The 9,883-nt window shown below is 30.0% G+C and overlaps 1 protein-coding gene across 5 annotated transcripts in view; it reads right to left on the minus strand.

Moving 5' to 3' along the window:
* Window positions 1–9,883, minus strand: part of LOC122720058 (1-phosphatidylinositol 4,5-bisphosphate phosphodiesterase epsilon-1-like) — a 103,065-nt gene that overhangs the window by 49,482 nt on the left and 43,700 nt on the right. For 3 of the 5 annotated variants that reach the window (XM_043946498.1, XM_043946494.1, XM_043946495.1), the window contains exon 4: window positions 2,502–2,581. The exons of the other annotated variants lie outside the window; for them this stretch is intronic. The gene's annotated coding sequence lies outside the window, so the exon portion shown is untranslated. The remainder of the gene's footprint in view (window positions 1–2,501; window positions 2,582–9,883) is intronic. 5 annotated transcript variants of the gene reach the window in all.

Consider the following 9,883-nt stretch of genomic DNA (forward strand, 5'->3'; position numbering starts at 1 on the left):
TTTTAATGAATCGTATGCCAAAATTTTTTCGTAATAAGTAAATCGTTTCAAGGAACGCGTTGTTTCTTAATTTTTTTGAAAAACGGTCTGTCTGGTTCAAAAATATTTTGAAAGCAAAAGTTTCACCCTCGAACGAGTTCGTTAGTTCGTTAACACGGTCTATTTTTACGAATCTGTTTTGTACCAAAGGAGAAGTTCGACCAAACTTAATTAGTCTTCTGTATAATGTTAGGGGCGTCAAAGTGGAAACGTGAAACGTCGAGAAGCCTCTCTTTGATGAATGAATGAAAGCCGAGTAAACGTTTTACATATGTATCACGGGCTAGATTCCTTTATGGCATTCCATTCTATTCTTCTTCTTCTTCTTCCTTTTTTTCTTTTTCCTTTTCTTTCTTTCTTTTTTTTTTTTTTTTTTTTTTGCCTAATGAAACATTATATTTATCTTTCTCCGGTTTATGAACACTGATTCTTTGTTAAATCATCTCAAAGCGACATTAAATGAAACGAGCGCCGCGTAAATGGTTTTCCAGTAATTTGAAGTGAAATTATGGGAGATAATTGAGGGAATGAACAATGAAATTATCGCGTGAATTTATCTCAGCGAAATGGATGAATTTTGATTGAATTTCTTCAATTCGTTATATTCGAAACTTGTTATAAAAATTGAGGGAAAAGTGCCCTTTCTTTCTTCTATACTATCCAGTGAGGTTGATAATTTGCATCTTTGTTTCCTTTTTATAAAATTTATCATTTACTTTTTATACGATATTATTTCACTCGCAAAGTTCTTGAACAGATATAAAAAGAAAAGAAAAAATTTCCGATTTTCAAAATTCGCTTATGCTTCGAAGCATATACATTCGCGTAATGTTGAGAATTATGTTGTTACTGAGAAAAATCGTTGATTCGTTGCAACGAATTTAACTCGTTTAACAAGTTTATCATAAAAAGTTGGGACACGAGAGCATAAATCATTTACTCGATATAAACAGACCGTGAAGTGGGCAGTGTAACATCGAAACTATTTTATAACTTTGTTACAATTTGTTATCCTTCTCGCAAATTATGCGAAAATGAAGATAAATTTTGGCGGGGGGATGAATTTTTATCCCATCTCTCTCTTGTTATAACATCTTCTTATATATATATCTTGAAAAGAATGAGACGATAAACAGAGCATAAAATTTTAAAACCTCTTTCGAATCTGGCGACATTTTGGTTGGTTGAAGCACGTCTAAACGCGAACCACGGTGCAAACACTTGAATTAGATTAGTTTGCTTTCGTGGATACATACGTTGATTGTCTGACAGTTTCGAAGACTACGAGATTTAGTGGATGCTCGCAACTCGTCACGTATATATATATATATAAGTTATCTTTTTGACGAGTATTAAACTGCTTATGTCAGGTATAACATTTATATAAAGTCAAGCAATTTCATCGAATTAATTAAGATTTATTAAGAATTATTGAGCGATATAATTTTAATAAATAATTATTAAAATCGTACCTACAATCTAATTTTTATCGATCCAATTTTTTAAATATTGGAATATTAATTTCTTTTTTTTTATAATAATTTTGGATCACAACAATAGATGGTAGTATAAATATTAATTAAATTAAGGTTAAAAAATTATAATTAGGAGAAATGAAGTTGCGTATTATAAACATTTCGAAACATTTTTTTTTTTTTTAAGAGAAATATTTCAGCGTATAAAAGACGGGTGAAAATAAGAGGAGAGAGGATTTGAAACGGAATTGCAGAGTTACAGAGAAATTTAAAATAAAAATAACGCGAGATTTTAAAGAGAAGGAACAATGCAGAAGCTAGAGGAAAGAAACTAAAATATAGGATAGAAAAGAACGTAAGAGTATGAACTTATTCGCTTAGAACAAAAGAAATTCTGAATAGCATAATATAAAAGTAGGAGAAAATTGATTCGTATAACAACAAAAAATTGCTCAAATTAAACAAATATCAAATATTAAAAATATTTACATGATTAAAATAAAAATATATTTATTGATTATTATGCGATAATGATGTTAATTTTATTATTTTATTTTTATGTTTTATTAATGCTGAAAGCAATTATTGGAATATATAAACTTTATGAACGAATATGAACTGACGTATCGATATGATTGCTTATGAAAATCGAAAATGGAAAATTAATTTAAAATTTCAGAGAGAGAGAGAGAGAGAGAGAGAGAAGGGGAGGAAATCACAAATGTGTAAATTTTTGTACAATGAGATTTTCGTTCAAATATTTTCAAGCAATAGATTTCTTCTAAAAAATATAATATATAAAATTATAATAATTATATTATGTATTTTCTCGTTTTCCTAATTTTGATTTTATTCTATTTAAAGTAATCATAATTGAAATGGATAACGGTAGATTATGGTCTATCCAAAAGTTTTCCAAATATAGAGAACACATTTTCTCATAAGCGGAGCAAAATATTATTTTTAAACAAGAGAAATTTTACTCACCCTCTTAAACTTAATACGGATGACATTAACGGTGTATCCTCGCCATGCTTTCTACATTTTTGACGAGAATTTCTTCTGGCCTGCAATAAAAAAAAAAAAAAACAAAATTTACTTTACACTACGTAACACCATTTTCATCGCATGATCCGATTTTCTCAAGTACCATATTTTTCATAAGCTGTATAATCTTATATATTCTAGAGAAGCAGCCTACAATAAGACTCTTTCTTTACAAAAGTTATAAAACTTCTTCTTCGAATAATTAACATAATTAAACTCAAAGAAAATCGATTAAATAAAGATTAAATAAAGAGAATGCTTTACAGAACAAAAAAAAAAATTTAAGACAAATTTTAAGTCTTCGTTAATAAAACTTTTATTAATAATAATATTTTTATATAGATATAAATAAATAATTTATCTTAAAACTCGATTAAATCCTATTAAAATTATCAAAACTTTAAACCGTTATAATTCCAAAAATAACGATTTTTTATAGATGAACAAAAGATCGTTAGAAGCATGGATTCTCTCCCTTTAAAACGCTTTTTGATTTATCTCGATACGATTTCCGGTTCCCGAGATATCGTCGCGTAAATGAAAACGTAATTTTTAATCGTTTATAATATCTCCGTCCTTGTTGCATATTCGGATCTCTTGCTCGCACTGACGCTCGTCTCACTGACCTATCTCAAACTCCAGACAAGTGGCGGACGCGATTCCTGGAAGAACATAGTGTACGATTCCTAGAAAAACGTAATACGTATTTCCAAGAAAAATGCAGGTCAATAGCCCATTCGTAATTTCTGTACTAAGCATTAGTACGAAAACTTTTTTTGAGTCTTTATATCTCTGCAGCCAATCGAGATATCGAAATAATTCAAAAAAACGATTTCAATGATTTTCTCTCTGAGTAGGATTTTTGACGACAAAATTTTTCTTCTCGTGCTTTTTTTACGTGAAAAATTAAAGTTTCATTTGTGAGATTCTGTTCTTCTCGCAGTAGAAAGTGTATTATTTAATTTTAAATATTTAATTATTAAGCACGTGTAATTTTCTAGTTTTATTTTTGTATTTTTTACGAGTAATTGTAAAATATATATATATAAGATACAATGGTCGAGCAATATCGGAGAAATTACATTTGAAACTGAGAGAGAATAAAAGGAGAGATATAATAGCTATTATAATTTTACTGGTTTTGTTTCAAAGCCACTGCTATTAGTAAGTAAACGATATCGGTTAATAAGATCTTCATAAAAACGATGAAATAAACGGGAATCGAATTTTTCTACCTTGAACTTTTTTTTCTCAATAGCGCGATGTCTGTGTTGCAGATTGTCCAAGTGGGAACAGAAATTGCTTATTAAAGAGAGAAATTCAATAGACGAGGGAATTAAAAAACGACTACAGCGATCGTTCAATACCATAATGCGAAAATCTATAGAATATAAAACTTGTGAATCTTCCAATTACTCGAAAAAATTACGCGGGAATACAATTCATAATTATTTAAAATTTTAAATAAATATTCACAGATACATGATTATTATTTAATTTATTTAACGAATCTAATGAAATTCTTTTTATTTTTGTCAATATTAATTCGAAGATAAAGCATTAATTTTTATCATATTTTTCTTCAATCGTAGTCATCTTATCTACCACTTTCCTAACTTTGTTGCAAAGATCTAAACTACCAAAGCCTTTGAACTTCCAAGTAAACAAATAGTTACGGAACATGCAAATCGCCACATTCCATATTCCCCCCTCCCCCCAAGTTACGAATACAAGAAACTTTTCACGCAATTGATAAATTTTTACCAGAGATTAATGATCCTAAATGTGTATATATATATATTCAACACATCCTCAAAATTCTATTCCTCCTCCTTCATCGATGAATTTAATTTAATCATGAACGTATTATTGTTTGATCAAACACGAAAGAAGGAACAAGATGCTTAGTCATCGGCCCAAAAATGAATTATTAATCAAATTACATATTCCCTTTACGATTTCTATCAGGGGAGTTTACGTTGTACCGTAAGCTTCGAAAGCTTACGTTCGAGGAATAAATCAGGATGGATATTTTTTCTTAATTTTAAAAGCATTAAATGCAAAGATAGAAGTAAAAGATTTGTGTAAAGAAAATTTAAATTCTTAATCGATAAATCATTAATAAAAACAATCGCATTAAAAATTAAAAAAAAAAAAGAAAAAGGTATTTTGATTCTTTTCCTTTTTTTCTTTTTTTTTTTTTTTTTATTTTTTTTTTCGTTACATATAGGCGAGAAAAAAAAATAGAATTGCAAATTCAGCGATAAATCCTGTTAGTACTCGCGAAAAAAATTCTATTCTATAAAAACATTTAACGCTTTAATTATAATTGAATTATGAAAGTAGAAGAAAGGTAAGAAATTTAAAAAAATTTAAATTATTATTATAGTTGGATAATAAATACAAAAGTAAATGAATATTAAAAGAACGAATAAACATAAAATTAATTAATTTTAGAAATATCAACTCAACATATATCTATATCTAAAATCGTTAAACATAAGTATTTGCAATATGCGATATTGAAGATTCCATTGAAGATATTTCAGTGAAATATTCTAAATACGCAGTTAAAGAGCGCAACATGCAACAATCTTATCTACAAAAGTTCGTTGAATTTATTCCAAATTGTTTTGAATTTATTACTTTTTCTTTTAAGCGAGAATAAATCGTGTATTTATTTATAAAAAAATATATACGAATGTAAAAGTATAATATGTAGTATATATTATAGTAATAAGAAAAAAAAAAAGAAACAAAATGTATCAAATTTGCGTTACAAATAAAATTACATTTGAATAATTATTTTTGAATGTGTCACAAGATAAGGAAAAAAAAAAGGTTATTCGTCTTAGAATGTTTTATATATTTGTATATATGGTTTCCAAAGCACAAGTGGACAGTGTGAATATTTTTTGAAAGAAAGAAGTCGGTCAACAGTGAAATTATTCCGTACATTTCTATCCGAATCCCATCGGATAACCTCGTACAGGGATACATAAATATTTCTCGTGTAGTTCACGGGGTTAAATTCGAACTTTGGCAGACGAGGGTGTTTCTAATCGATGCGATATTTAAGTCGGTATTTTCAACGAATAAAAATAGAATTTCGTAAAGATAACGTTTTCCTCCATTTTCTAATTTCCACATAAGAAGTTTTCCATTCCATTAGAAGTTTTTTTTTTTTATGTAAGAATAAATGGTGAATAAATTAATGAAAAATTAAAGAAAATATCTTTTCTTTAATAAAATAATGAGGAATCAACATAACGTATATATAATAAGAAATTCTATTAAATAACATTGTAAAATATATACATATAATAGGAAATAATAATCGTAGAAAATGTACGGTTATTACATGAATTTAATTAAATGCTAAAAAGCAGAGGTCGCTGCATTATATTTGACAGAGTCCCAACTCGGTTATGTTGAACATTTATGACACGATTTTGTTACGCATTCACTTCAAAGATCTCTCAGTCAATCTGTAATTATGAGAATAACGTGCAGAATTTAATGGCAAGAATATATGAAAACAATTTTGCATAATTCCTTTGTATAAATTGTATTTCAAACAATGTTCAACGAGAATTTCTCTATAACAGGGAGGGCGTATACATGATTTTCATAGCATGAAAGTCATGGAAATTTATCGGTTCGATTAAAAAAAAAATATATATATATATATAAGGCAAATATATATTATCTCTTTTATTGCAAATAATTTTCTCTTACGAGCATCTTTTTTTCTCCTCTCGAGTACCATGTAATCCCTTTGTACATTTTATCCAATTTATATTTCATTTCGAACAATCGAGTATGAATCACGTGTTATAAAGTCAAAAACCTTGATTACAAAATTTTATCAATTCTAACATAATTTTAATATAATTACGCCGTTAAATGTTTACAAATGTTGAAAAACTTTAATATTTCTTTCTCTTTTATCGATAATTCGATGTTGCCAATTCTTAAACGAATAATTTATTTTATTCCGTTAATAGAAAAATCTTATTACAATTCAGGCGACGACGTGATCACGACGTTGCACAAAGTGTAGCCGGAAACATTTTCATATTTCTTTCTTACCATTTCAGAACAGGAGAAAATGTTCAGTAGCTTAACAAGATGAAAATTGTATAATCCCATTTAAAACGGTATTGCAATTGCTTTCTTTTTTCTCCGCGCATTCTTCGATGCGTCCAACTTGACAAAACTGAGGCCTCGCTAAAATTAAATCTTGTCGGACACACAATTATCATCTTTGTAAAATTAATTTTTCTCTTCCCCGATTAAATGCAACGTGTGAATCCTTCTACATCTTGCTCTTTTTTTCACTCTTCGATTTTACGTAAAAATTTCCCCTCGATAAAGAATATATCAAACGAAATAAATTTATTCGAAATGTAATTTAACGATCGAAAAATAAGGACGTAATTTCTTTTGATAAGATTTTTTTTTAACATGCAATGAAATTATTGCAAAAGAATTGCGATATTTTTATCGAATACTTTATGCTGATTTTCCACAACAAACGAAATATTTCTTTTTTTTATTAAATTCTCTTCTTAAAAATTCAGAAATTCAATCGTTCTCGTCATACGAGAGAACGCAATCAAAGTTAATGATCTATTACGCGAGATCTTCGAAGAATAAAATTGCGTATGAAAGGTTAAAGCGGATCAATACGCGTTTTAATCTACTTCGTAATTGTAAATTAACATTCTCCCGTTAATAAGATTGGGTTTTATATTTCCGTATAGCGCCGTTTTCTTGAGCGCCATTTTTTTTTTCTTTCTTTTTTCCGTCAATCTGTGAGAAATATTGAATTAAGCAAAATATTCTTTCTACTCCTAATACTTTTAATTATTATTTATATTATAAGATCAAGTGCATGCTTCTAACTTCGATACGTATACATATATTTTAATTGAAGAAATAAATGGGCTTTTAGAGATATCAATCGAATATTAAATTTTACAAATTTAAAATATTCGCGGCGCAATAGAATTTATGATTCAGAGCGAAATTTTTCTTTCCAGAAAAGCTAAATATTGAGAAAATTAATAAATAATACGCGTATATATACATATATATATATATAAAGTGGCGCATTGAAAAGAAAAAATTCGAAAATCGAAATCTAGTTTTGCAGAAATTCTATATAAAACTAGGAAGCGTTTCACAAGCGTTAAACGATTCCTTTCGACGACAAAAATTTCCCGATAAACTTATATACAGAGGATGGTGGTGCACGAGGAGAGTGCGGCCATCGGTCGGAGCACAGTGACGTTTTCCACCAAAAGAAAAAGGGACTAAAAGGCGAAAAGAGAGAAAGGGGGGAGGGGAAAAGTGGACGAGTCGGCCGAAAGTTACACCGGTATAAGAAGTGGATCGTGTCTAAACTTGCTCCACGATTTCGTCCGAAAGTTGCGTGCTTTATATCGCTATAAATATCGTGTACGAAACTGGAGCGCTTTTCAAAAAAAAAAAAAAAATTCTCATCCGTTTCGTCTCCTCCCTTTAGAAAAGAATACCCGAAAAACCTCGAGTTCAATTTATCGTTGGACTTTGTTCAAATTGAATATCCGATAAATCGACGGGAGAACGCTTTGAGAAAGTTTAAACGTTAAAAGTGGATTTTGGATTTTGATTAAATAATAATAATAATAATAATGATAATAATGATAATAATAATAAATTCACTGTCGAGGATTTAATTTCGTAATGACCTTCTTCCTGATTAAGGTTTTGGATTGGAAAAAAGAAAAAAAAAAAAAGGAAAAGGGAAAAAATTGTAGTTTCATCGGCGAAGTATAACGAAGCGTTCACAATAAGCGGCACAACAAGTGGATCAATCTCGTAGGAAGCGTGTTCTGATCCTCGATCTCATCAGTTAATCCTCGATAAATCGAACGATCAGAGAAATGGCAGTTTCGACGAGATTACCCGGTGATACCAATTTCTTCGATTCGATAAGATCGTATCCGATATTTATATCATTTTACGGATTCTCATTCGACAGACTCTTATTCAATCTTTGTATCCATTTCCAGCGAGATGAAAAACCGAAAGGGGCATTGTGAAAACTATTGTGCAACATTGTAATATGTAACTGGGACATTATTCTTACAAAATAAGAAATTCGAGGGTAGAAATCATCTCTTCAAAGTGTTGTAAAATAAATAAATAAATAATTTCGAAATTGCAAAGACTTTTTACGCACATTCGCGCGCATAATTTTTTTAATATCAAAAGTTACTTATTCATAATATATTATAATTCCAATCATCGATCCGCAAACGATTTCTTCTTTCTTTTTTTTCACATTTCGAGGACATTCCCAGATCACCATATCTAAACTACCATCTTCTTCAATTTTATTCAAACTGTTCAAACGGAATTTCAATTTCCTCCCCATATAAATCACTTTCTAAATTGCTACGATTAATTGTTCCGATTTCTGCATTATTCACGACTTCTTCCAGTTACGTGACATGGTAGACGTGGTTTCGCCACGCGTGTTGATATACTCCTCAAAGTGGAATTCTCGGTCTCGTGGCTCCTAACCAGGGGCAAAAAGAAAACGAAGAAAAGGAACAAGAAGGAAGAAGAAAAAAAGAAGAAGAAGAAGAAGAAGATTGGGGGGGAGCATGCGGTCGAGGAGAATAGCTGGCAGAGACGAGAAGATGAAAATGAAAAGAACGAAAAAAAACAAAAAAAAGAAAAAGCGCAACGCGAATATTCGCGTGGCAAGACACAGATGCGAGGGAAACTAGTCGGTATTATTTTACTACGTAAACAGGAACGTACGTGACCACGATGTTAACCATCCCATTTCCCTTGCGAAGTATCGGCGGTACGCTATTAATCAATTTCGAGACGGTAATACGATTCCACCACCACCACCACCACTACCAACCATCACCATCACCACCACGACCGAGAAAGAAGACGTGGATGCAAACGCTCGATCACAGTCTTGGCCATTCGCCAGTCCTGACTTCTTATAGATTTACATTTCTTTTTCCATCTATCTCTTTCTTTCTCTTTTTCTTTCTCTCGCTCTCTTTGCGCTGATTAAATCACGCGTTTCGAAGAATCTAAGATTTTTTTTTTCTTAATTATTCTCGATGGATTATTTATATATCGAGTACATACAGTAACAGATCCTAGATTCGTGAAATCCTTTTTGATTTGTTTCGTTTGAAATTATCATTTGATTTCTTCTCTGATTAAATTCTGATCTGAAAGTTTTCGATCAGAAAGATGAAGTCAATAACGGTTTTCCACGAATCCATCTTTTTTTTTTTTTTTTT

Source organism: Apis laboriosa, unplaced genomic scaffold (assembly GCF_014066325.1).
Source record: "Apis laboriosa isolate Shangri-la unplaced genomic scaffold, ASM1406632v1 scaffold9_cov152, whole genome shotgun sequence".
In the NCBI taxonomy this organism is placed as follows: domain Eukaryota; kingdom Metazoa; phylum Arthropoda; class Insecta; order Hymenoptera; family Apidae; genus Apis; species Apis laboriosa.